Here is a 25,418-nt window from a genome sequence, read left to right as displayed (position 1 = left end):
GAGGAGCTGAGAAGAAGGTATATCCTTTTGCTTTAGGATAGAATGTTCTATAAATATCCGTTAAGTCCATTTGGCTCATGACTTCTCTTAGTCTGTCGACATCACTGTTTAATTTCTGTTTCCATGATCTGTCCATTGATGAGAGTGGGGTGTTGAAATCTCCCACTATTATTGTGTGAGGTGCAATGTGTGTTTTGAGCTTTAGTAAGGTTTCTTTTACGTATGTAGGTGTCCTTGTATTTGGGGCATAGATATTTAGGATTGAGAGTTCATCTTGGTGGATTTTTCCTTTGATGAATATGAAGTGTCCTTCCTTATCTTTTTTGATGACTTTTAGTTGGAAATTGATTTTATTTGATATTAGAATGGCTACTCCAGCTTGCTTCTTCTGACCATTTGCTTGGAAAGTTGTTTTCCAGCCTTTCACTCTGAGGTAGTGTCTGTCTTTGTCTCTGAGGTGTGTTTCCTGTAGGCAGCAGAATGCAGGGTCCTCGTTGCGTATCCAGTTTGTTAATCTATGTCTTTTTATTGGGGAGTTGAGGCCATTGATATTGAGAGATATTAAGGAATAGTGATTATTGCTTCCCTTTATATTCATAATTGAATGTGAGGTTATGTTTGTGTGCTTTCATTCTCTTTGTTTTGTTGCCAAGACGATTAGTTTCTTGCTTCTTCTAGGGTATAGCTTGCCTCCTTATGTTGGGCTTTACCATTTATTATCCTTTGTAGTGCTGGATTTGTAGAAAGATATTGTGTAAATTTGGTTTTGTCATGGAATATCTTGGTTTCTCCATCAATGTTAATTGAGAGTTTTGCTGGATACAGTAACCTGGGCTGGCATTTGTGTTCTCTTAGGGTCTGTATGACATCAGTCCAGGATCTTCTGGCCTTCATAGTTTCTGGCGAGAAGTCTGGTGTGATTCTGATAGGTCTCCCTTTATATGTTACTTGACCTTTTTCCCTTACTGCTTTTAATATTCTTTCTTTATTTTGTGCGTTTGGTGTTTTGACAATTATGTGACGGGAGGTGTTTCTTTTCTGGTCCAATCTATTTGGAGTTCTGTAGGCTTCTTGTATGTCTATGGGTATCTCTTTTTTTAGGTTAGGGAAGTTTTCTTCTATGATTTTGTTGAAGATATTTACTGGTCCTTTGAGCTGGGAGTCTTCACTCTCTTCTATACCTATTATCCTTAGGTTTGATCTTCTCATTGAGTCCTGGATTTCCTGTATGTTTTGGACCAGTAGCTTTTTCCGCTTTACATTATCTTTGACAGTTGAGTCAATGATTTCTATGGAATCTTCTGCTCTTGAGATTCTCTTCCATCTCTTGTATTCTGTTGGTGAAACTTGTATGTATAGCTCCTTGTCTCTTCTTTTGGTTTTCTATATCCAGGGTTGTTTCCATGTGTTCTTTCTTGATTGCTTCTATTTCCATTTTTAATTCCTTCAACTGTTTGATTGTGTTTTCCTGGAATTCTTTCAGGGATTTTTGTGTCTCCTCTCTATGGGCTTCTACTTGTTTATTTATGTTTTCCTGGAATTCTTTCTGGGATTTTTGCGATTCTTTCAGGCATTTTTGCGATTCCTCTCTGTAGGCTTCTACTTGTTCTCTAAGGGAGTTCTTCATGTCTTTCTTGAAGTCCTCCAGCATCATGATCAAATATGATTTTGAAAATAGATCTTGCTTTTCTGGTGTGTTTGGATATTCCATGTTTGTTTTGATGGGAGAATTGGGCTCCGATGGTGCCATGTAGTCTTGGTTTCTGTGCTTGGGTTCCTGCGCTTGCCTCTCGCCATCAGATTATCTCTAGTGTTACTTTGTTCTGCTATTTCTGACAGTGGCTAGACTGTCCTATAAGCCTCTGTGTCAGGAGTGCTGTAGACCTGTTTTCCTCTCTTTCAGTCAGTTATGGGGATAGAGTGTTCTGCTTTCGGGCGTGTAGTTTTTCCTCTCTACAGGTCTTCAGCTGTTCCTGTGGGCCTGTGTCTTGAGTTCACCAGGCAGCTTTCTTGCAGCAGAAAATTTGGTCTTACCTGTGGTCCTGAGGCTCAAGTTCGCTCGTGGGGTGCTGCCCACGGGCTCTCTGCAGCGGCAGCAACCAGGAAGACCTGTGCCGCCCCTTCCGGGAGCTTCAGTGCACCAGGGTTCCAGATGGTCTTTGGCTTTTTCCTCTGGCGTCCGAGATGTGTGTGCAGGGAGCAGTCTCTTCTGTTTTCCCAGGCTTGTCTGCCTCTCTGAAGGTTTAGCTCTCCCTCCCACGGGATTTGGGTGCAGAGAACTGTTTATCTGGTCTGTTTCCTTCAGGTTCGGGAGGTGTCTCAGGCAGGGGTCCTGCCGCTCCTGGGCCCTCCCCCACGGGAGCCCAGAGGCCTTATACAGTTTCCTCTTGGGCCAGGGATGTGGGCAGGGGTGAGCAGAGTTGGTGGTCTCTTCCGCTCTGCAGCCTCAGGTGTGCCCACCTGACCAGGCGGTTGGGTCTCTCTCTCACCGGGTCTGGGAGCAGAGAGCTGCTGCGGGCCGGGCATAATGTTGTCTTTTTTATGTGAAATGTAAAGATATGGCGGTGGACCTCGATTAAAATACTTATATTTTATTAAATTATCCTTAATAGTACCTTTTTGCTTGGTATGTAAATTCATAACCACTGCAAATGCTCCCTGTGACTTCTCCTTTCTAACTGTCAAACACAACACGGCCAGTGTAGCCATACTGAAGGTATCCTTATTCGCAAACTAGATGTGAAGACAAATGACAATAAAATATATAAAAGTAGCATGTGCTAAGTTATAATCCTGTGGTACAATTAGTGCGAATATTGATTTGGAAGCATGAACGGTGCAGGGAAAACCTTTTATACATGCATTTTGCCACATCTTCTGTTATTACATCATATTATTTTGGATTTAATAGATGTCTTGTGTAATAAATTGTCTCGTATATCTTGGGGGCTGGAATATTTTTCATCCCAGTAAAGGTTTGTGTCTTCTGGAATTATAAGCCAGCCAGCGCTACTGCTTCTAGTTGAGTTATGTGGGACAGTGACAGTGACAGACAGTGACAGTTACTGTGAGAACTGACACCAAAGGCAAGAAGACATTAGAAGATTGTACCTCATCTAAAGCCTAAAAGCAAAGAGAAGAAAGTAGACATGTCCGTTCCAAGTATGAAAGCAAAGAACAGACACAAGTAGGGTATTACAGTCACCAAAGTTAAAGCCTAAAGAGATCAGAGTAAGAGTAAAGACAAAATTGAGCACTGATTCTTGTTTCATTTGACTTGATCTATCTGTTACATTCTGAGTGTTGGCTTTATCGTATCTAAATAAAATCGTGTTGTTTGTGTAGTATGTGTGTCTATTTACACACTTGTGGTTCATATATGTGTGCTCACATGTGTGGAAGCCAGAGGATGTAGATTGTCCTGCACAAAAAGCCTTTTGACCTTCTTTCTTTGAGACAGGATTTTCCACTGGACCTAGAGCCAGTCTGGCAGACAGAAGGATTTCTTAACCTTTATGTGTCTACCACAGCTCTGGTGTGTAGGCTCATGCAGCATGGGTGCAAATCTGAACTGTGTTCCTCATACTTGGGCATCAAATGACCCTCTTCACTGAGTCACAGCTCCAGCTCTTCAAAGCACATTTGCTAAAGGACCACATGTGAAAGTATAGACCACCTATAATACATGGTAACTAGAAATTCTTCAGTCAGAAGAGAATGAGCAACCCTTCCATGAAAGGCATTGATAATTAAGTAAATAAAATCTAAAGTTCCTCCGATAAGCCCAGAGAAAAAGTGGACAATCCAATGCATGTCATAAAATAGGTAAGTAACAAATATGATTACACACTTGTTGAGTATGATGGCCCCAGATGTTCCTGTAACAAACAGAATGTCATCATGTCCCAGACCTAATTAAGATTGTCAATACTGGGAACATTATACACATTTTTGTTTCATTTATGACTATAAAGATACAGAGGCATATGAATAGAAATGAATAGAAAACAGAACAGCTGAATTCTCTCTCTCTCTCTCTCTCTCTCTCTCTCTGTCTCTCTCTCATCAAATTATGTGTTAGAATTCACATGTGTCACTCTTTTTTCAAAATTTTTACATCTATATGTATTTCATGTCTTTATCTTTAATGGTCAGAATTAGATGGAAAATATCACATGAAGGGCATAATTCTATAAATGCCATTTCCTTTAGAAATTTAATGACAATAAAAGCCATTTGCTTTTATTTGTGTCTGTTGGTTCCAGTACATTCTGAAGATTTTTCCTTGTCACTACCACTGTAAAATATCTCAGTACTGTGAATCCACGAACCTCTTGTTAGCATCCAAAACTTTCTTTTGCTACATACTTCATACTTCTGTACTTGGGACTTTTCCATTGCTGAGATAAAACACTAAAACCAAGGCAACTTACAGAAAAAAAAAGTTTATTTAGGCGCATGGATCCAGAGCTATAAAAGGCCGTCATCATAAGGGTAAGCATAGCAGCAGGCAACAGGCTTCTGAGTACTCACATCCTCAAGCCACAACCGCAAGGCAAAGGGAAAGACTAAAAAGCATAGCTCTAGTTTTAAATTCTCAAAGCCTCCTTATAAGGACAATCATCCTCCACACCTGAAGCATCTCCTAAACACGTCCCCTGTTAGTAAGAGCAGCTGGAGACCGTGTTCAGCGGCTGAGGCATTAAAATCACCACAGTGTCATACTTAAATTATCTTTGCTATTATGGTTTACAATAATTTAATAATTTCATTATTTTGGTTGTAGAGATATTTTTGTGCATGTTAATCTGTGAGTCATGTTTGCAATATTCTTGCAAGCCAGAACTAGGCATAATATTCACTAAGACGTAAAGGTTCAGATAACTGTAAGCAATGTGGGTGCTGAGGACCAGAGTGTGGTCATCTGGAAGAGCAAGCAGCCAGAGCTCTTAACCGTAGACCCACCACGCCCGCCCTCTTGTATGATTACGTTTTATCAGTTTCACTCAACAAATATAAAACCCAATCAGGTTTTAAAAGAAAAAAAAGTCCAGGATCCACCATAAAATGGGAACATGTTTTGCATATAAACTCCTTGCTGGGAGAACAGAGGAATGAGGTCACACTGACCCAACATGCATTTTTAATCAGTAATTTGTATTATGTCCTTGAGTAAGCAATTATCCAACCTCTAAAATCTGGAAAGGCGTTCTGTCCTGACCTAAATGGAATAAATCTAATTTGTTCATACTTCCTTGCCATTAAAAAGATATCTGCTAATAGGGAAACAGACTAACTTTCTCAATGTTAAAATTCATAAGCAATTAATATCAAAATTGGAGAGGTATTGACACTAATTATAAAGCAGATGGAATTGGATTGAGACAGAACCAATCTAGGCATTCATTTCTGGCAAACCCAGTCTTCACTTTCCAGAAAGCTGTAAGCCCATAAAGTAGACCTGAAGGTTATTCATGCGTACCTGATTATCTGTCCTCCCTCAATCTCCACTGTGTCTTCTAAGAAAATTTACCTCAATGTTTATTCTAAGATATAAAGATCTGTGTCCTCCAACACTCCAAATGATGTTTGACATTTGATATTTGATAATAAAAATATTGTCTCAAATAAAAAAAAATCTCATTTAACCAGCTCATACAAAACGGGTGAGAACACTGCGCTGTACAAATTATAGCACCAACTATTATAGGGCATACTGTTAGGTTATTTTAGAAGAAAATTAAATATAAATGGCCTTCATTGTGGATTGTAAAAGAAGAAAATAGGCAGCTTTAGAATGTATAGCTTTATTCATCTACTCTTTCATGTATCCATGAAATATATTTATATTTACATATTATCTACATATAATGGCAAATGTCCCTGAAGATAAAAGAGAGAAGTATTAGAGTGGTGAGTGAAATTGGCCACACTATAATCAGGACATAATTAGGTATTAAAATTTGCTATCTAGGTGAAAATATTATTTGTATAATATACCAGACAATATTGAATTTCTTTTACATATATTAAAGTGTTCATGTAATACATGAAGAAAAATATATTTGCATCAAAGAGAAGAGTTTGACATTTTCCTCTCATTTTACTTTATATACATTATTGTCTTACTGTAACACCCTCACATTTAAACAAATATAATTTCAGTTGAAGAAATTCCTCCATAAGATTTACCTGTGAGCATGTATATGGGGAACTTCGTTTTCTTGCTGAATGGGATCCTGAAAGGCAAGTCAGAAAACATCTTCTTTCCTCTATTCCTGCCTCTTCTCAATGCCTGATGTTTCTCCCCTGCTTTCCCTTCCTGGAGAGCAAGATGAAATAAACAGTTTTTGACTCCCTAAGTTGCTTTGGGTTAATTCTTTTATTTTATTTTTTTTAGCACAGCAACAGAGAAGCAAACTAACACATGCGGAAACTTCCAATAAATCAAGTGTGCACAACTTCCTTAATTTTGATCTTATTTATATTTTAAAGAAAATATATTGATTTTTGATTCCAAGAGGATAGACTCAAAATTGCAGTGGTCTTTTCTAAATAACTGGGAGAAACTAGCACTTCCAAATGTCTTCATGAGTGGATTTTATGTATTGATTTGTCTTAGGTTGATAATATATACTAGTACTTGGCTATAAAGCCTAATTCACTTACATTGATTTTTAATCTAATTTATAGTCCGGCCTTATGCAATCATGTTGTGGGTCATGCTATATCGGCAATCTATAGTCTTTCTCGGTAACTCTCGTGAACTATAAAAAGGAAGAACATCCCACACTCCGCGAGTGTTCAGCATCTAAAGCAGTTGTAGTATAATTGATTGAGTCATAAATAAGACTCACTATTGCTTAAAATTTAAATAAATATTTTGTTGTTCTTCAGATGCTTAGTTTTTGCCTAGGCCAGAAAATGACATCAGAATCCCTGAAACTGGAGTTACAGACAGTTGTTCCTAGGGGCATAGTGGAATCAAGCTGTCAGGGCTTTTATCCTTTAAGCCACTGTCCTTCCTGAAAGGTAACATTGCTTTACTCTTCTACTCCAAATCTTGAGACTGTGACTACATTACGAGGCCACTTTGCTTGGTCTGTGTTTTCTTTCTTCCTTTCTTTCCTGCTTCCCTCCTTCCTTCCTTCCTTCCTTCCTTCCTTCCTTCCTTCCTTCCTTCCTTTCCTTCTTTTTTAATAATAAGGCTGGTAGTCTAGAACGAACATGAAAATAATAGTATTTTCTACTCTTAAAGACATCATTAGCCCAAAGAATCTATAAAATTATATTATCTCAGACTTTAGTCCTTTCTTATATTTAAAAGCCATTTTAATTCATATTTTCAATGTATAAGTCAAAACAATCAGATAAACAACTTATAAAAATTGGGGGGGTGTAGGCAGGCCAGGGGTGGGAGGGCACTTTATCTTTACAAGTAGGTGTGTTAATTGGCACACAAACACTAAAGAAGTCAATGTCTCAGTGCCACAAAAAGCTAAATTCAATAAATCACAAGATCCAGCTATATCATCCTTGAACAAATACCTAAAGGACTCTTCACCTAACTCCGGAAAACTTGTTGATCCATGTCCATGGTTGATCTATTTATGCTGGCAAGAAACTGTGAGCTACCTAGATGTCCATCAACTGATGGAAGGATAGTGAAAATGTTGTATGCTTACACGATTCAGTTTAGAAACATGATATTTTTAAATCTGCTAGTAGATGAGTACATCTAGGGGAAAAGAAATCATTCTAGTGTGGTTAAGCATACCAAAGAACAAATATTGAATGTTTGCTCTTAAATAGAATGTTAGCTTTTAAAATTTAGATACACATGTTTTGGTCAGAATAACCACAGAGGTCAGGGATCTAGTAAGGGAGGAAGTGAAGGAGGAGATCATCAAAGGAAGGGGAAATAGAATGTAATATTACAGTGGGATAAAAGGGAAACTATACTGGGAGAATTAAGTGTGAAGGAGATGGATGTGCAGGGTTAAAAAGGGATTGTGGAAAGAGACAACTAACATTAAAAGCCCTTTAAAGCCATGTTTGCAAATGTGCTACTATAAAATCCATACATATCTCCACACACACAATTAATTATATGTGTGTATGTGCATAGTTAAACAGTGTCAACATATATGTATGTGTATGTATGTATGTATGGGAGCATGTGTGCATATGTATGAAAGAAGAAGAGGTAAGAGAGAGGGAGGGGGTGAGAGGAAGAGAGGGGAAGAGATGGTGAGAGATAGAATGAAGCTGGATGGGTAGGAAGATCAGAAAGATCTGTAGGAGCTGGGAAAGGGGGAAGAAGAGAATTTATGTAGATTTTGACAGAGAACAAGGGGAGGTATTATAGAGGGTTTGAAAAAAGGAAAAAAGGGGGAAGTTGTATAATTATATCACAAACTTAGAGATATGAATAATTAAAGTTCATGCTATATGCAAAAACATTTTTATTAAAATGCATGCCAAATAACAAGAGAGAGAGAGAGAGAGAGAGAGAGAGAGAGAGAGAGAGAGAGAGAGGACTAATCCAAGCAAAATACTGTAATAAAGCAGAAAATTTCTACAGAACAAAGACACTTAACAGAAAAATATGCATGTGACTGTGATTCTATGCAGGTTTGCATGCACAAACAAAGGTGTGTGTGTGTGTGTGTGTGTGTGTGTGTGTGTGTGTGTGTGTGGAAAGCACAAGGACCTCCTGCTGGCAGAGAGCACTTGGAGCACTTTGGAAACCAGAAGTGTAAAACACATAAACTTTTCAAAGAAAGGGGTTTATAATAACTTTTACCCTGAATGCTAAGAGTAGATGTTATGAAGAGGCTGGTGACCTTTACTCTTTCTTGGCCAGGTTTCACAATAGTCCAACTCCTGAGCATTGGTATTCAGTCAATAGAACCAATTCTTATGGAAAAGATCACAGTGCTTGGTAAAGACATGGATCTTGCAAAGGAGTTTTGAGGTAGTCATGCCTTTTTATTATGATAATTGTCACTATAAAACATTTTCCCGAGTTACTGTGCTTAAATATGTCAAAAATAAACTGCTCTGGGTCCCACTCTAGAAGTTTGAACGAACACTAGCTGACCATGTTGTCTTAAACTGTATTTCCTTCTTGCCTCATGTGGATCATTATTCTGCTGGTAAAACAAGGATTCCCACATGTACGTATGCGTCTGTGTCATGTGTGACAGTGTGTGGTGTGTGTGTGTGTGTGTGTGTGTGTGTGTGTGTGTGTGTTTATAACATGAAATTTAAGGCTGCCTTTCTTTATACATTAATTAATAATCAAACATGATTAGGATAAAAATGTGTTCTCTTGGCTGTTAATTTTCTTTTTTTAAATTTTTTAATATATTTCTTTACTTACATTTCAAAGGTTATACCCCTTCCCGGTTTCCTGTCCATAAGCCCCCATTCCCTTCCCTCTCCCTCCCCCATACAGGTATTCCTCCTATACATCCCCCTTATTGCCCTCCCCCATATTCCCCTGCACTGGGGGTCCAATCTTGGCAAGACCAAGGGCTTTCCCTTCCACTGGTGCCGCAACAAGGCTATTCTCTGCTACATATGCAGTTGGAGGCCTGGGTCAGTCCTGTTAACTTTCATGTGTACTTGACATAAGCTAAGCACATCTGTGAAGGGGAAACTTCATTTGAGAAAATACCTACATCACTTGGCCTGTTTTCAGAGCTGTGGGACATTTTCAAGATTTAAAATTGATGTTGGAGAGGTAGGACCACAGTGGGCATGCCATGCATGGGTATGTAATTCTAAAGAATATCAAAAATGAGTAAGTCAAAAGAAGCAAAACAAGCAGCATTACTCCATGGCCTGTATAAATTCCAGCATCCAGATTAATATCCCAGCTTCTTCTAAGAATGGACAGTAACCTGTTCACCCAATTGACCCAACTTTCCTAAGTTGCTTTGGTCATGGCATTTAGCACAGGAAAAGGAATCTAACAAGCACACTCTTGTTCAGAGCAGAAGACAATTCCCAGGAGTTAACAGAGAGGACCCCGGTGATACTTTAGCTCTTCCTGATGTTATTAAAACTTGTGCCATTTCATATTGCTTTGAGCAGTAGCACCTGAAATTGTGCTCTCTAAATTTGTCACACACACACACACACACACACACACACACACACACACACACACGTGCACGGATCATCCCTATAAACCAGCTGCTCTTTTATAATGGTGAGACTTAAGAATATGACTATATATTGCTTGTACTAATAAATTTTTATTTCAGTACTACATCAGGGACATTGCCTATGACAGTGAGAGGACACTGCTCAATACTGCAACTTTAAGCTTGAGTTGGGGTTTTCTTTTAGAACCTTCATGAAGGTCAACTGTGATGGTTTGCATATGCTGGGTCCAAGGACTGGCACTATTAGAAGATGTGGCCCTGTTGGAGTACACGTGCATTGTATATATTGGCTTTAAGACCCACATTCTAGCTGCCCGGAAGCCAATGTTCTGCTAACAGTCTTCAGATGAAGATGTAGAACTCTCAGTTCCTCCTGCTACCTTGTTCCTGCCTTGATAATAGTGGACAGAACCTCTGATCCTGTAAGCTAGTGCCAATTAAATGTTGATCTTATAAAAGTTGACATGGTCATGGTGCCTGTTCGTGGCAGTAAAACCCTAAGACATCAACCTAGAATCTTGACTTTTACTCAAAAAAAAATTGTAGAATGAGTAAGTATGAAACAAAGCTTAATTTATTAATTAAAGGCAAGATAAAGAGATTATATGATGTGGAATTAAGCATGACTGTTTACAGAAATGTATCTTCAAATTCACCAGGATACAAATACAACGTAGATTTTGAGGTTCTGAATTTATGTTACATGTGCAATGTATCTTGATTTAAAAAGTAAACAATAAACAAAAATTAAGTTTCAAAATTAAATTAAAAACTAGAAGGTGCTTTATTTCTCTTTTCACTACCATAAGGAATTTCCTTCTAAAATCTAAAAATGTTGTATGGGGTCTTTGTTCAAGTTTATGGATGAGGAATGGGTGCTAATTTATTTAGGCTATAAGTTCTCATATATTCTGATCCTAAGATACCCTGTGCCATATGTTGTTGAATATGTTTGATATATTTTACAGAAACAGATGTAGTAACAATGTTGCCAATAATTTTTAGGTGATCTGATCAGAAGTCTAAGACTGAGTATCTGTCACTATGTCAGTGTAATGTTAGAACCTCATTGACTATAAATATCATTAAAACTGACATATTTCTGTCACATTTTATAATGTAAATCCTCTTACAGTATACTGGCAGACAAAATGGTGAAATCATTCCCATGCATCAGTCCTCTGAATCATCTCAATTCTTGGGTTTTTCAGCTCAGCACTGTATTCTGCAGGATTTGACATCTCAGTGGGCAAAGGGCTAAACTCATCAGCAGAATAGAGAAGGTACAAAAAAAAATCAAGAAACAATGCTTTAGTCCTGTCATTTGTAGGTTGTGAAAGTTTGGATAATTTACAGTTTGGCGTACAGAGCATTATCATAAAGCAGCAGATAATGACACTAATTGTTATGTGTGGAAGCAGAAGGGATTTACCGCTTGCATGGGAAATGAAAACCTAACTCCATAATGAGTTTCATCCCACAGCTCATAGTCAAATGTTTTCTTCTTGAAGAATTCAAGCTGTTCTCCTACATAGGAAAATCAAAGTTTAACTGTTTTCATTTTCTATAATTAAAAGGTTGAAATACACATATTTAGAATAGTGAGCTATGGAAGGATACCAAGTCATGATGGGAACTGTATCTGTTTACTACAGGCTTTTCTTTGATAGCCAATCAGCACAAATTAGCTAGCCTGCATTAGGTAATAAAACTTGCTTCATACATACCAAGGTGTATGGCATTGGTGGTAAAGTTAGTGAGTCTGGGTAAGTCTATAGTCACTTTTTCTGATATTTTGAAATGACCTTAACTAATATAACTTTCTGTGGTTAAGCTTGTTTCGTATCATTTAAGATTTTCAGCATTTAACATGAATATTTTGAATAAACTATTTGGATAATAAGCTATTTATTCTGCGAATTAGGATTAAATGTGTTTACTTCGATAACTAGTCTTAATTTTGTAGTTTCTTTGATCAGACAGTCAGGAGGAAACACTAAAAGATAAGACAGGTGCCTTTCTGATTGCTACACATGCAGTCCATCATGCACGGGAGGAAGGAAGCAGGGATCACAGAGAAATGACAAAGCAAAGAGCAGACAGGGAGTGTAGCTGGATAAAATACCTCAAGTTTTGCACTCACAATGAAGTCCTACAGATTTCTAAACTAATACAAAGATCTGCATACAAAGTATTCAAACACAGGAGTTTACTAGGGCATCTCACCTTCAAACCACAGTAGGAATATTTAACATTTGCATCAATGACTTAAACAATAATGGAACCTTTTTTCAGAATACAGTGTTCTTTTTATCTGTACTTTTCAGATTAGTTTCCATTTTATATTTAGTTATTTGTTGTTTAGATGTAGATTCAAAATCTGTGTGTTGAAATTGTAATCCTAAGTGAAACACGATGCTATCCTATTCGGAGACTGAGTTTCTACAAACGCAATCATGTTCAGGTATGGTCATTTACGTCGACTGCAATTCAAGATGACTGCTGTTCACATAAAGTAGACATAATCCCAGGCTGTCAACGCAGCTCAGTCCTAAGGAAACTACATGTCCTGTGTATGGTCTTGAATTTGATCACCAGCATGAGGAAAAAGAATGTGCGGAACAAGAAGAAGGGAAGGAGCAGTGTAGGAAGACAATGGAGAAAGGGCCGAAAACACTGTCTTACACAGATCCTTCTTTCATAGATCTCAAAGGAAAAGAAAACTGCCAGCTATGTTGCCCCAGACTCCTGCCTCTGGGCCTCTGAGGCAAAGATTTCCTGCTGTGTGCTGACATGTAAGCATGCCAGCAGTACTTTGCAAGAAGCCCAGGAAACTAAAAACCTGTATTTCTAAGCAGAAGCCCTCTGGAGGTAGAGAGGGAGACTAGTTAGTCCTCAGAACGTTTTTACTTACAAAAGCAAATGGGTTCAATAATGCCACTATTGTTAATGTCACTGGAAAAGAATTGTCTCTAGCCCAGTAATTCATAATTCTCACATGTGTGTTCTGCACGCTTTAACTCTGGTCCTGTCCACAAATATTTCAGCACAAGTTTATTTCTTGTTAAGAAACATGTTCAGAATGATTTAGCTAGATAGCCTTTCCTTCAGTCTCTACTCCACACTTTGTTTCTATATCTCCTCCTGTGAGTATTTTTGTTCCCATTCTAAGAAGAACAAAGGAAACCACACTTTGGTCTTCCTTCTTCTTGAGTTTCATGTGGTCTGTGAATTGTATCTTTGATATTCAAGCTTTTGGACTAATATCCACTTATCAGTGAGTGCATACCACGTGTGTTCTTTTGTAACTGGATTACCTTACTCAGAATGATATTTTCTAATTCCATTCATTTGCCTATGAATTTCATGAAGTCATTGTTTTGATAGCTGAGTAGTACTCCATTGTGTAGTTGTACCACGTTTTCTGTATCCATTCCTCTGTTGAAGGACATCTGGGCTCTTTCCAGCTTCTGGTTATTATAAATAAGACTGCTATGAACATAGTGGAGCATGTGTCTTTGTTATATGTTGGAGCATCTTTCGGGTATGTGCCCAAGAGAGGTATAGCTGGATCCTCAGGCAGTTCAATGTCCAATTTTCTGAGGAACCTCCAGACTGATTTCCAGAGTGGTTGTACCAGCTTGCAATCACACCAACATCCCCATATACAGCCACCAAACTCAGACCATAATGAGGATGCCAAGAAGTGCATGCTGACAGGAGCCCGACATAGCTATCTCTTGAGAGTTTCTGCCAGAGCCTGACAAATACAGAGGCAGATGCTTGCAGCCAACCATTGAACTGAGAGCAGGGTCCCCAAGGAATGAGTGAGAGAAAAGACTGAAGGAGGTGAAGGGGTTTGCAACCCCATAAGAACAGTAATACCAACCAACCAGATATACCAGTGCCCCCAGGGACTAAACCACCATCCCAAGAGTACAGAGGAATAGACCTATGGCTCCATCCGTATATGTAGCAGAGGTTGGCCTTTGTCTGGCCATGTTGGGCATCAATGGGAAGAGACTGTCAAGACTTGATGTAGGGGAATGTCAGGGCAGGGAGGTGGGAGGGGGTGGGTGGGTAAGGAGCACCCACATAAAGCAGTGGGAGATAGAGGGTTTCTGGAATGAAAACCACTGGAAAAGGGGATAACATTTGAAATGTAAATAGAAAATATCCGATAGAAAAGAGACAAAAAATGAACTCTCAGCTCCTCCTAAGCCATGCCTGCTCGGATGCTGCAGTGCTCCTGCCTTGATGATACTTGACAACGCCACTGAACCTGTAAGCCAGCCCCAATTAAATGTTGTCTTTCTAAAAATTTAAAAAAAAAAGATTCAGCTAATGTCTCTGGACAATTTTTAAATACACATAAAAGAGAAATATTAAATGACTTGGTGATTGTTATTTGCTACTGTAAATCTATTCTTTCCTATAAAACTACAAAAGCTTCCTGTTTACCAAATGACATCAATGATAGGGTAAGCTATGAAGAAAAGGAAATCTACTGTCACAAAGTGCGTTTAACGAGTTATTGCTATCGGCTCACCTGTACATGTGTACAATTCATACTCCAATTCCCTAACCCTTAGAATCTGTGCAGTACGAGTTGGGACTTTAGAGAGATAGTTAACATTAACTGCTGTCATAAAGACAGAATGCTGATCTCAAAGGACTTGTGTTGTTCTAAGGAGATGAAAAGAATCTTATGTGGACACCATGAGAAAGTACTGGTTTATAAGCAGAGGAGGAGAGACTGTTCCAGAGACAATCCCTGATGCATCTAATCATGGTCTTTGAGTTTTGGAAGTATGTAAAAAAAATAAGTTTCTACTCTTTGCTACTGCCAACTTCTACATTTTGTACTTTGAGCCAAAGTAAAACAATATTGGTTAGCGTAACCTGTTTACAATTCCTCTCATGAATGCTGACCCCCCAGGTGCTTTCTTCATCTATACCATAGACTCCCTAGAACCTGCATCTCTCTCCATTGCTTTCTCACTCTGTCATCTAATTTTGTCCTCTCTTACTGACTGCCTCAAGGAGGGAAGACAATGTAGGAATAAACTGTTTTCAGCCTTAGGAGTCAGAAAGATATATTCTTCAAATGAGAGGAAAAGACTTTGAGATGAGTATCACCTCAGAAATATTCATTTCAATATGAGGAACTTTTTTGTGTGCTTTGTAATTGTTTACAGCTCACAGAGACAACAACAACACCTATGTGGAAGAAATGAGAGCCATATAGCAATAAACCATCAAGAATTCTTCAGCAAGGTACACAAATTTCAGCATAGATGTAGACAAAAGATAGTAATGTATGCTGTCCAATTATAACAAGAAATGGCCTTAGTTGGCTCCAAAATCTTTGGGAACTCCAGAATGACTAAAGAAGTGTTTCATAAGCACATATGAGGGTGATAGAAGTAAGGAGAGATCTAGGATCCACAAAGATTATTTAAAGAGAAAAGGCCACATGTGTCTATCTGTTCTATTACATGGCAGTTGCCGAACAATGGCTGGAAAACAAATAGGTGCCAATCCACTTCTTTACTCCTGGTCCTGGCATGAATGTGAAATATAAGTGAAGTGAAGTTCTTCCCATCTGACAGCATAGAAGACACAGATGCAGAACAAGGCACTAAAAACAAACCATGTGGAGCTTGAGAGACGGCTTGCAAGGTTAAGTGCACTTCTGCTCTTAAGAAGACCCTAGTTCAATTTGCAGCATCCACATTGGGTATCTTACAACCAGAAACTGCAGCTCTAAGTATCTTACACCTATGACCTCTGTGGGCACACACACACACACACGCACACACACACACACACACACACACACACACAGAGAGAGAGAGACAGCACACACAGCACAAACACACACAGCACACACACAGAGCACACAGAATCAAATATAAACAAAAATGAATTTTAAAAAAATAAAATTTTTTTACACTCCAAATTTCACTCCTCTTCCAGTCCAACTTCTCGTTGTTCCACATCCCATATGCCATATGTCCACTGCCCATCTTCCTTCTCCACTAGGATTTCCCCACTCCTCCACTCCCTACCCCACCAAACCTTCCCACTCCCTGGGGCCTACAGTCTCAAGAGGGTTAGGTGCATTATCTCTGATCAGAGAACCAGGCAGTCCTCTGTTGTACATGTGTTGGGGGCCTCATCTCAGCTGGTGTGTGCTGCCTGGATGATGATGCAGTGTCTGAGAGATCTTGGGGGTCCAGGTTAATTAAGATTGCTGGTCCTCCTACAGGATCTCCCTCCTCAGCTTCTTCAAGCTTTTCCCTAATTCAACCAATGGGGACAACCTTCTGTCCATTGGTTGGGTGTAAATATCTGCATCTGACTCTTTCAGCTGCTTGTTGGGTCTTTCAGAGGGCAGTTATAATAGGGAACTATTTGTTTTTTTTTCCAATCTTTATTAGTGTATTTAATTGAAATAACTTTACAGTTTTCCCCTTAGGCCAAAAAAGTGATAGCTAAGAAACAAAGGAGATTTTTATCACCTTTAGACTATTTATAGATGGTTTCTATATGGGGAATATTATTAAACATGAAGAAGCAACTTTTTTCTTTACTGTTTAAAATTGGATATTTTATTTATTTGCATTTCAAATGTTATCGCCGGTCACTGTTTCCCCTCTGCAAACCCCTATCCCATCTTCCCTTACCCTGCTTCTGTGAGGGTGCTCCCCCCAACCCATGAACTCCCTCCTCATAACCCTGGCATTCCCCTATACTGGGGCATCAAACCTTCACAGGACCAAGGGCCTCCCCTCCCATTGATGCCAGATAAGGCCCTTTCAGCTCCTTCAGTCCTTCCCCTAACTCCTGCATTGGGGCCTTTGTAATCAATAGTTGGCTTTGAGTATCTGCATCTGTATTGGTTAGGGTTTGTCAGAGCCTTTCAGGGGACATCTGTATCAGGCTCCTGCAAGCATGCACTTCTTGGCATCAGCAATAGTGTCTGGGTTTGGTGCCTGCATGTGTGATAGATCCCCAGGTGGGGCAGTCTCTGGATGGCCTTTCCTTCAGCCACTGCTCCACTCTTTTTCCCTCTCTTTACTTTAGATAGGAGGAATTCTGGGTTAAAATTTTGGAGATGGTGAGTGACCGCATCGTTTTACCGGGGAACCATGCCTAACCTCTAGATATGATCTTTACAGGATATCCCCCCTTTGTAGGGTATTTCAGCTAATGTTATCCCCTTGGTGTCTATTAAAAATGGGGTACATAGATAAAAAGAGAATTCTCAAATGAGGAATCTCAAATGGTCCAGTAACAGGTAAAGAAATGTTCAACATCCTTAGTTATCAGGGAAATGTAAATCAAAACAACCAAGATTCCACCTCACACCAATCAGAATGGCTAAGATTAAAAACTCAGGTGACAGCAGATGCTGTGAGGATGTGGAGAAAGAACATTCTTCCATTGTTGGTGGGATTGCAAACTGGTACAACCACTCTGGAAATCAGTCTGGAGATTCCTCAGAAAATTGGACATTGCACTACCTGAAGACCCAGCTATACCTCTCTTGGGCATGTACCCAAAAGATGCTCCAACATACAACAAAGACACATGCTCCACTATGTTCATAGCAGCCTTATTTATAATAGTCAGAAGCTGGAAAGAACCCAGATGTCCCTCAACAGAGGAATGGATACAGAAAATGTGGCACATCTACACAGTGAAGTCGTACTCAGCTATAAAAACAATGACTTCATGAAATTCGTAGGCAAATGGTTGGAACTGGAAAATATCAATCTGAGAGAAACAACCCAGTCAAAAATTACTTGTATGTGCTGTTTGAGTTTTACTAATTTCTGCTTTGATAGTGTTTCCTATAATCTCTTGCTATTGCAATATATTTTCAGAAGCATTTTCTTAAATAATACTTCTAAACATTTTCATAGACAAGTATTTTTAAAATGTAATCCTCTTGGTAGAAGATGAAGCCTTACAATGCTTTCTATTGTCGATATTGTCCAAAGTCATTTTTCCAGTTGATGCTACAAGTAAACTACATCACTATTTCTCATACACAGATTCCATTAAATCCTAATGAGAAAAATATTTGTACCAAAACATATCTTTAAAAGACTTTTCTAGACTAAAGTATAGTCAGGATTTTCTTTCTAAATTCTTTTTTGATTTTATTGTGTTGATTTTTTTTGATACCACTGTGGTGGACATGCCCCTTCTTGATTTTTAGTGTCATATAAATGTCATTAACCTCTGTGTCTATCCTTACTAGTGAGACACATTTTTTACTGTTCTCAAGAGATATAGTCTTGTTTTCTTATTTCTTATATGGTAATGTATTAGACTATGCCTAAACTTTATAGTCCCAAGTCTTTTCCCAAGACACATAGCATCTTATGAAAAGGTATGAAGTCGGGGTTGGGGATTTGGCTCAGTGGTAGAGCGCTTGCCTAGCAAGCGCAAGGCCCTGGGTTCGGTCCCCACCTCCGGAAAAAAAAAAAGAAAAGAAAAAGAAAAGGTATGAAGTCACCTGTTCTATCAATAAAACTGTGCATTATATTCTATTAGTCTTTTTTATTCTACCAATTTTTCTCTGAGATCTCTAATACTGAACTATTTACTTCCTATATTCCTTTATTTCTAACGCAGTGTTCACTTGTATCCCATACTCCTACTGACAGAAGAAAATGACTTGAACCTGCATGTCTGCTCTTATTACTTAATTTGAGTATATGGTGACAGAGGGATCCAGAGAAAGCCATTAGGTATTGCTGGAGAGATTATATGATGCGATTAGATGTAAATATAACTTACTCTACAGATTAAATATTATTTACAGTAACCAAGTGTGCAAGAAATATTCATTCAGTTACACATAATTTAAATGGAAGAATCTATTAAAAATACAGAAAATTTCTGATTATTTACATATTTACTAATGATATTAATTATCCATTGAAAAAGATAACATTATGCCAAGCAAAACATAATACTCAGTGTGTTCTTTTCAAAATTGGGTGTTTTGAATTTATCTCCCCAATTTCATTGCTATAGAAATCACACATGCAAATAAATACCACATACTTATTACACTAGAGATTGTCATTCTAATCTAAATGTATCATCTGAAATAATAGTCTTTCATATATATTTGTTAATAATTGTCAAGGACTACTTTTTTCTGTATTTTACAATGTTTGTAGATGCTGTGAATTAATGGATTTTATCTTACCTAGTTCTTATATCAAACTCAAAATCAATTTTTGATGTTCATAAGGAGCAACTAACAGTCGTTTTTATTTGTCCAGATTCACTTCTTGAAGACTTTCTCCTGTGATATCTTACTCTATCTGGGGAATGTGAATATTATCTCCATAAACAGATTAGGAAAATAGTTTCTCCACAGTTATTCTGAAAAGTGTACATTTTGATCATGTCCTTTTCCTTGAGCAATTGGTAAACTTCAAACAGAAATGCATTTCTGGTTATAAAGATGATGTTTTTCTGTATTTCAAGCTGATGCGAGTTTAAGAAACGGAATTTTTTTAATTTTTAATGAGGTAAATGCCTCATGAATATGTTCTGGTAAATGACTACTGTTACCTTAACAGAACCTATGGTCACCTTGATTACCTGGGATGATTGAACCTCACTGAATAATTGTGTTTACTAAACTGGTCTGTAGCCATCACCATGAGATAATATCTTGATGGATGATTAATGTGAAGGAGCCTAACCCACTATGGGCAGCACCATTCCTAGGCCACTGGATTTAGACTTCATAAGAAAGGTATCCAAGCAACTGCTAGAGAATGAGCTCTTATGCAGCATCCGAGTTTCAGATGCAGTTCTTATCTTAAGTTCCTGATGTGATTTTTCCTTAATGCTGAATGGTTAACCAGAAAGTGTGAGCTGATAATACATTTCTGTCCTTTGAATTACTATTGGTCACGGTTTTTATCACAGCAATGGGAAAGCAAACAAAACCAGAGAATCATAATTCACTTGGCCACCTAATACATATCTATGAGGAACAATGAGAATTTTCAGATTGTTATATATTGATTCTGTATAGTAAACTAAGGATCTTTCTTTTTAATTTTCAAGATAGTAAAATTGCTGCTATGTTTGTAAAGCATGTGGGAAATACAGTTTTGAAAGGGAGGTACTACTATAGGAGTGTCCCAGATCTGTTAAAAACAGTGTTTGTCTCAAACTCAATTATTATTTACACGCTGTGACTTTGCTTTAGAGCTAAATTCATTTAAAGTTTATCTTGTATGTGACTGAGAAATATATATTGTAGTTTCCCCTTTTGTACCTAATCTTTTATCTGAAACACCCTATTTAAAATCAAAACTGTTTCAAAAGTTAGAATTAGGTGGTCTTTAAAGGATAGAGGATTTTTTTAAAATACTTTAATTTAGAACATAACTCTAACAAATTGTTGGCTATATCTGTGTTTCAGCTGATGTTAGATTGTTATCTTATCAGTGACATGATTTGTGTAGGAAGTAATTCATTGTTGGCATCTATTTCTTTTCTAGTTTTTTTTTTTTTTTTTTTTTTTTTACTTTGAACATCGATGAAAAGAATGTAGTTTCAATTTCCTCCCAGGAAATAAAAGTCATTCTATTCTTTTCTCAGCTTTAGGAATTTGGAAGCATTAATCTCTTCTATTCACATCAGCTTACCTGAATGGCCTTCAAAAGAAGTACTTATATAAAGGTATAAACCATTTTCTGATATACACTTATAGCCTAAGATCACCCATTATTATCCAAGTCTGTTATCATCTTAAGACGGATTTAGTACTTTATAGCAAAGGATTTTAAATTACCATTTAATATTCTTTATATATATATTTCATATAATTTTATATAATTCATATATATGTGAAAACTAAATAGAAGAATGGATAGATAGATAGATAGATAGATAGATAGATAGATAATAGTCTTGGTTAGGGTTTTTATTGCTGCGATCAAGACTATGATACCAAACCTCTCAGGCGACAAATGGTTTATTTCATTTCAGAATTTTAGGTAATAGTCACACATCATTTAGATATGTCAGGTGAAAAAAGAAGTCAAAGCAGACAACAGGAGGCTCTAACTGAAGCAGAAGCCATAGAAAACTTTTGGTTCTTCTTTCCGGCTTGCATATTTTTGCTGCTTTATATAAAATAGCACCACTTAATTACTACAGGTCCAGGCTGTCTTACATCAACCACTGATCACAAAAGTGTCTTGCTGACTTGCCTAGAGACCACTGGTTCTCCACCTTTCTAAGGCTGTGACATTTTTATATAATCCTTGCTGTGGCGACCCAATCATAAAATTGTTTTGCTTCTCTTTTATAACTGTAATTTTTCTACACTTATAATTTTTTATAAATTCATAATTGTAATGTAAATATCTGACAGGCTGGGATTATGATATGCAGGCCCAAAGGGGTAATGATCCCCAGGTTGAGAGCCAGTGCTAAAGACCAAACTAATAATATTATTTTCTCAATTAAATTTTGAAATTAAAAAATGAATCACTTCACTTGGTTGGCCTGCTCAAATTTTCTTACCATAAAATTATTGTCTTAAAACATCTATTAGTGACAGAAGCCAGATTAAATTTGCAGTTTCACAACTCCCTGAATCTTGGTTTAATATCTACAGCATAACAGCAAATATCAGTTGCCAATCCTGAGCAAGATTCCAAGCACTTGAGTCCAGTGAATTTCATACTGGAGTCATCAATGGAAACACAACACAGTCAAGAACTAGACAGAAAAAAAATCTACTTTTGGTGGGAAGAGTTAGATCAAAGTCAGCTTCAATGGAGTGTTGCAGCCCCTCATGGTTAGCAGTACCCCAGGCAGCCATCTGATACAGGGCTATTGAACATGTCCTTCCTACCTAGAAAAGCAGAAAGGTCTGACCTTTTCCTGAAATAGAGAAAGCTGAGGGCATGCCTGAGGGCCACCAATGTACAAGCTAAGCTATACAAAGGAGCAAACAAGGAGCCTGAGGAAAGAAAGAATTCCCACAGAAGGTGATAAGCTTGGTAAGAGCTGCGTAGAAACTTTCTCTCTGCAGATAGTGTGTCTCAGGCCAAAGTCCAATTCTTACGTAGAAAAGTAGAGACTGAAAGACTGTTAGCACATGTGCTTATGTTTGCTACTTCCCCATTTTCTGAACAGAAGCCTCATCAGCTCCCTAGGCAATGCTTAACTCTCTCTTAGTATCTCTTTCTCGTTCCACTCAAGCTAGGCCACAGCAACCTCAGGACTGCTTTAGAGCACCAGAAATACAATGTAGGTTGGGAACATGCACATTGCTCTTCTGATAGAGAATGAGAATGCTGTTTGCCTATCATTCCTCAGAGTCCCTGCTCAATCATTCTGTCAGTTGATGTTAGAGGAATCCAAAGACAAATTGGAACAAGTCCTATGCTTTCCCTTCTTCCATTCTCTTATCCTCACAGAGACAGCTCTTTCTTGACTTCATTTCAATTGGCTACAGTTGTCACTCATTAACAAGCTTCCTAATATCGTCTCCGTAGAGCATGTGGAAACTGTCAGGTAGTTGTAAAGGCAAACACCTGTATCTACTGAGTCTTCTCACAAGCCCCTTGATGATTCACTTTAAACTTCACTCATTGCAACAGTCTCCTACTCTTAATATGATTTATAAATATTGTCACATACAATGATTATGCACAGAAATGATTTAAGTGCCAACAGCACCACAACCACATCAAATTCTATTGCCCTCATCCCATTTTATGCCAACATATTCAGCCATGTGAAGATATATTCTTAAATGTACTTCCTGCTACTTCAACAAAAAATATAATTCCATAATATATGAAGATATGCTCTTGTACTCAGAATTAAGAGCAACACAATTCATTCTGTAGATATAGGTAAGGGTTACAGGTCTGAGGAAAACTGAATGTATAAACATTCTAGAAGAAATGGTGCTACTCTAACTAGTTTGAGAGTTTAAGTGCTAAAATCTAAAATGTCCTGCCTCATCAGCTAGCCTTTGCTTTTTCATGAGATATCAAGAGATATCAAGAGATTTGGGGTAGGTCTTTGCGCTTGTGGGAAGGTTTTCCTGAAGCTGAGATCCTTTACGCAACCTCTCAACCAATTGTCAAGATTCCCAATAAATGTTCAATTTACCCAATCAGATTCATCTGATCTTGATATATAGTTTATACAAGTAAATTACAAAATTGATCAAAATTGATTCCTAGGATATAAAATGACACCATATATAAATAGCAACTCATTTTTAAGATTCCTCTCTGTATTTAGGAGCTGATATAATATTTTATTGAGTCTTTGTTTTCAGTTATCCTATTGCCCTTAGTCAGCAGTTTCCTCATGGAAAGACAATGAACTCAGCTTCAACCCAAGACACTATGACACTAGTTTTGTTTCGTAATAGTATTTTCCATTTTAATTAGTTTCATTTCTTTCAAATAAAGTTCTAAAATTTGTAGAATAAAACTGCGTAAAGTATATGCATATACACCCATATTTTTCTGATATATCTAAGATATCTAGTAATTTTTTATGGTAATTCATCTGCAGACTTACGTGAGGCAGGAAAAGGTACACGGAGGTAAGAATGAAACTCATCTCAGCCTGATTTTTTTGTAACTGCTGCTGGACCAGGACTTCTAGAGTCTGGCCCATGCATTGTACTTTAGCCATATTTAAGCACAGCACAATTGTGAAAATAAGCATTTAGATAACTATTAACTCAGTCCCAAATAAAAAACTATTTTATATAATAATCTACATGTGGAAACAGCAAAACAGATGTGAAGCTTAGACTTTACAATATAAGGAAATTGAACTGTTGGCTCTACTTCCTGGTTGCAGGTAGTTTTTTTTTTTTTTTTTTTTTTTTAGGTTGCAAACAAACCTTTTCCTATGATTCTTACATAGTATATCTAGCTTCATTCACAATAATGGGTACTGTTGACTCAGAAAGTGTTTTAAAGACTTAGGGTCTTGACATAACACCTGTGGGTGTCAGGATTGGCCTGGCCCTAAAATAACATAGACATCATTTAGGCTGTTGTAAATCACAAGTAACAATACTCATTAGAATTGGTTTTATGGCCTAAAAGTAATGCTAAAGGTTTTAAGGGGAAAAGATACTGTTTAAGGATATTTTCTGGGTTAAGTAAATTCAGGACAATATGGGAAGAACCTACTTCCTCACACAGCATAGGATCACCAGGTTGTAAAACTACACATTTGTGAGAATCCAGGAAAAGAAGCTGTGTACCTCGTCCCATCAAAGAGGTAACCTTTGTATTTCAATTGCTTACTTCTACAGTACTTATATATGTGTGCAAGGCCCTTTTGCCCTATATAATTTGTTCCCAGGCAGTAGGAGACATTTATCCTGTTATGAACTGCCTGTTAACACTGTACAAAAAGACACAGTGTTCTGTGCAAGCTGTTGTTGTTGTTGTTGTTGTTGTTGTGCATAGTTAAGATAAATAAAACCTACCCTGGCTTTTCCTTGTAAGCAAATATAGCATTGTGACTAGGTATGTTTGGTAACTTTCCACACTGCAGTATGCATTGAACTGTTGCATTTCAAGTGTTTCTTCAACACCAAAACAAATCTACCAATGTTCATGAATACATGATGAAAATCTATTTTGTGGAAACAGCAAAATGATTTGAGGCTTAGTCTTTAAGTATAAGGAAATTGACCAGTAGGCTTTACTTCCTGATTGTGCATTGTTTAAATTGAAAACAGACCTTTTTTTCTTATATAAAATTTCCTGATTATGGTTTCTCTTCCCTCTACTCCTTCTAGTTTCTCTCTACCTCTCCAAGCATCCAGCTCCACTCTTTCTGCCTCTTATTAGGAAAAATGAAACAGGAGTCTATTTACAAAGTATAATATAATATATAATAAAATAAAACAAAAGATGTATATCTGAATTGGAAAAAGAACAAACAAAACAAAACAAAAAAGAATACAAAAGAAGGGTTAAGAATTAGAAATCCATTCATTCCAAAACTCAGGATCCAATAACAACCGCAAACTGAAAGTCATAATCAATAGGCAGAGGACCTGATATAGACCCATTGTGTAGATGTATCACATTTTCTGTATCCATTCCTCTGTTGAAGGGCATCTGGGTTCTTTCCATCTTCTGGCTATTATAAATAAGGCTGCGATGAACATAGTGGAGCACGTGTTCTTGTTAT

General features: G+C 37.6%; 1 long non-coding RNA gene across 16 annotated transcripts in view; it reads left to right on the top strand.

The window, feature by feature from the left end:
* The window catches only part of LOC102547440 (uncharacterized), a 92,795-nt gene that overhangs the window by 7,184 nt on the left and 60,193 nt on the right, over positions 1-25,418 (top strand). For 13 of the 16 annotated variants that reach the window (XR_001841448.3, XR_001841446.3, XR_010058028.1 and 10 more), the window contains exon 2: positions 20,823-20,903. The exons of the other annotated variants lie outside the window; for them this stretch is intronic. This is a non-coding gene — a long non-coding RNA (uncharacterized LOC102547440). The remainder of the gene's footprint in view (positions 1-20,822; positions 20,904-25,418) is intronic. 16 annotated transcript variants of the gene reach the window in all.

This window comes from Rattus norvegicus, chromosome 15 (assembly GCF_036323735.1).
Source record: "Rattus norvegicus strain BN/NHsdMcwi chromosome 15, GRCr8, whole genome shotgun sequence".
Classification (NCBI taxonomy): Eukaryota; Metazoa; Chordata; class Mammalia; order Rodentia; family Muridae; genus Rattus; species Rattus norvegicus.
Note: the sequence above shows the minus strand (reverse complement) of the source record. Positions and strands in the feature narration are given on the sequence as shown.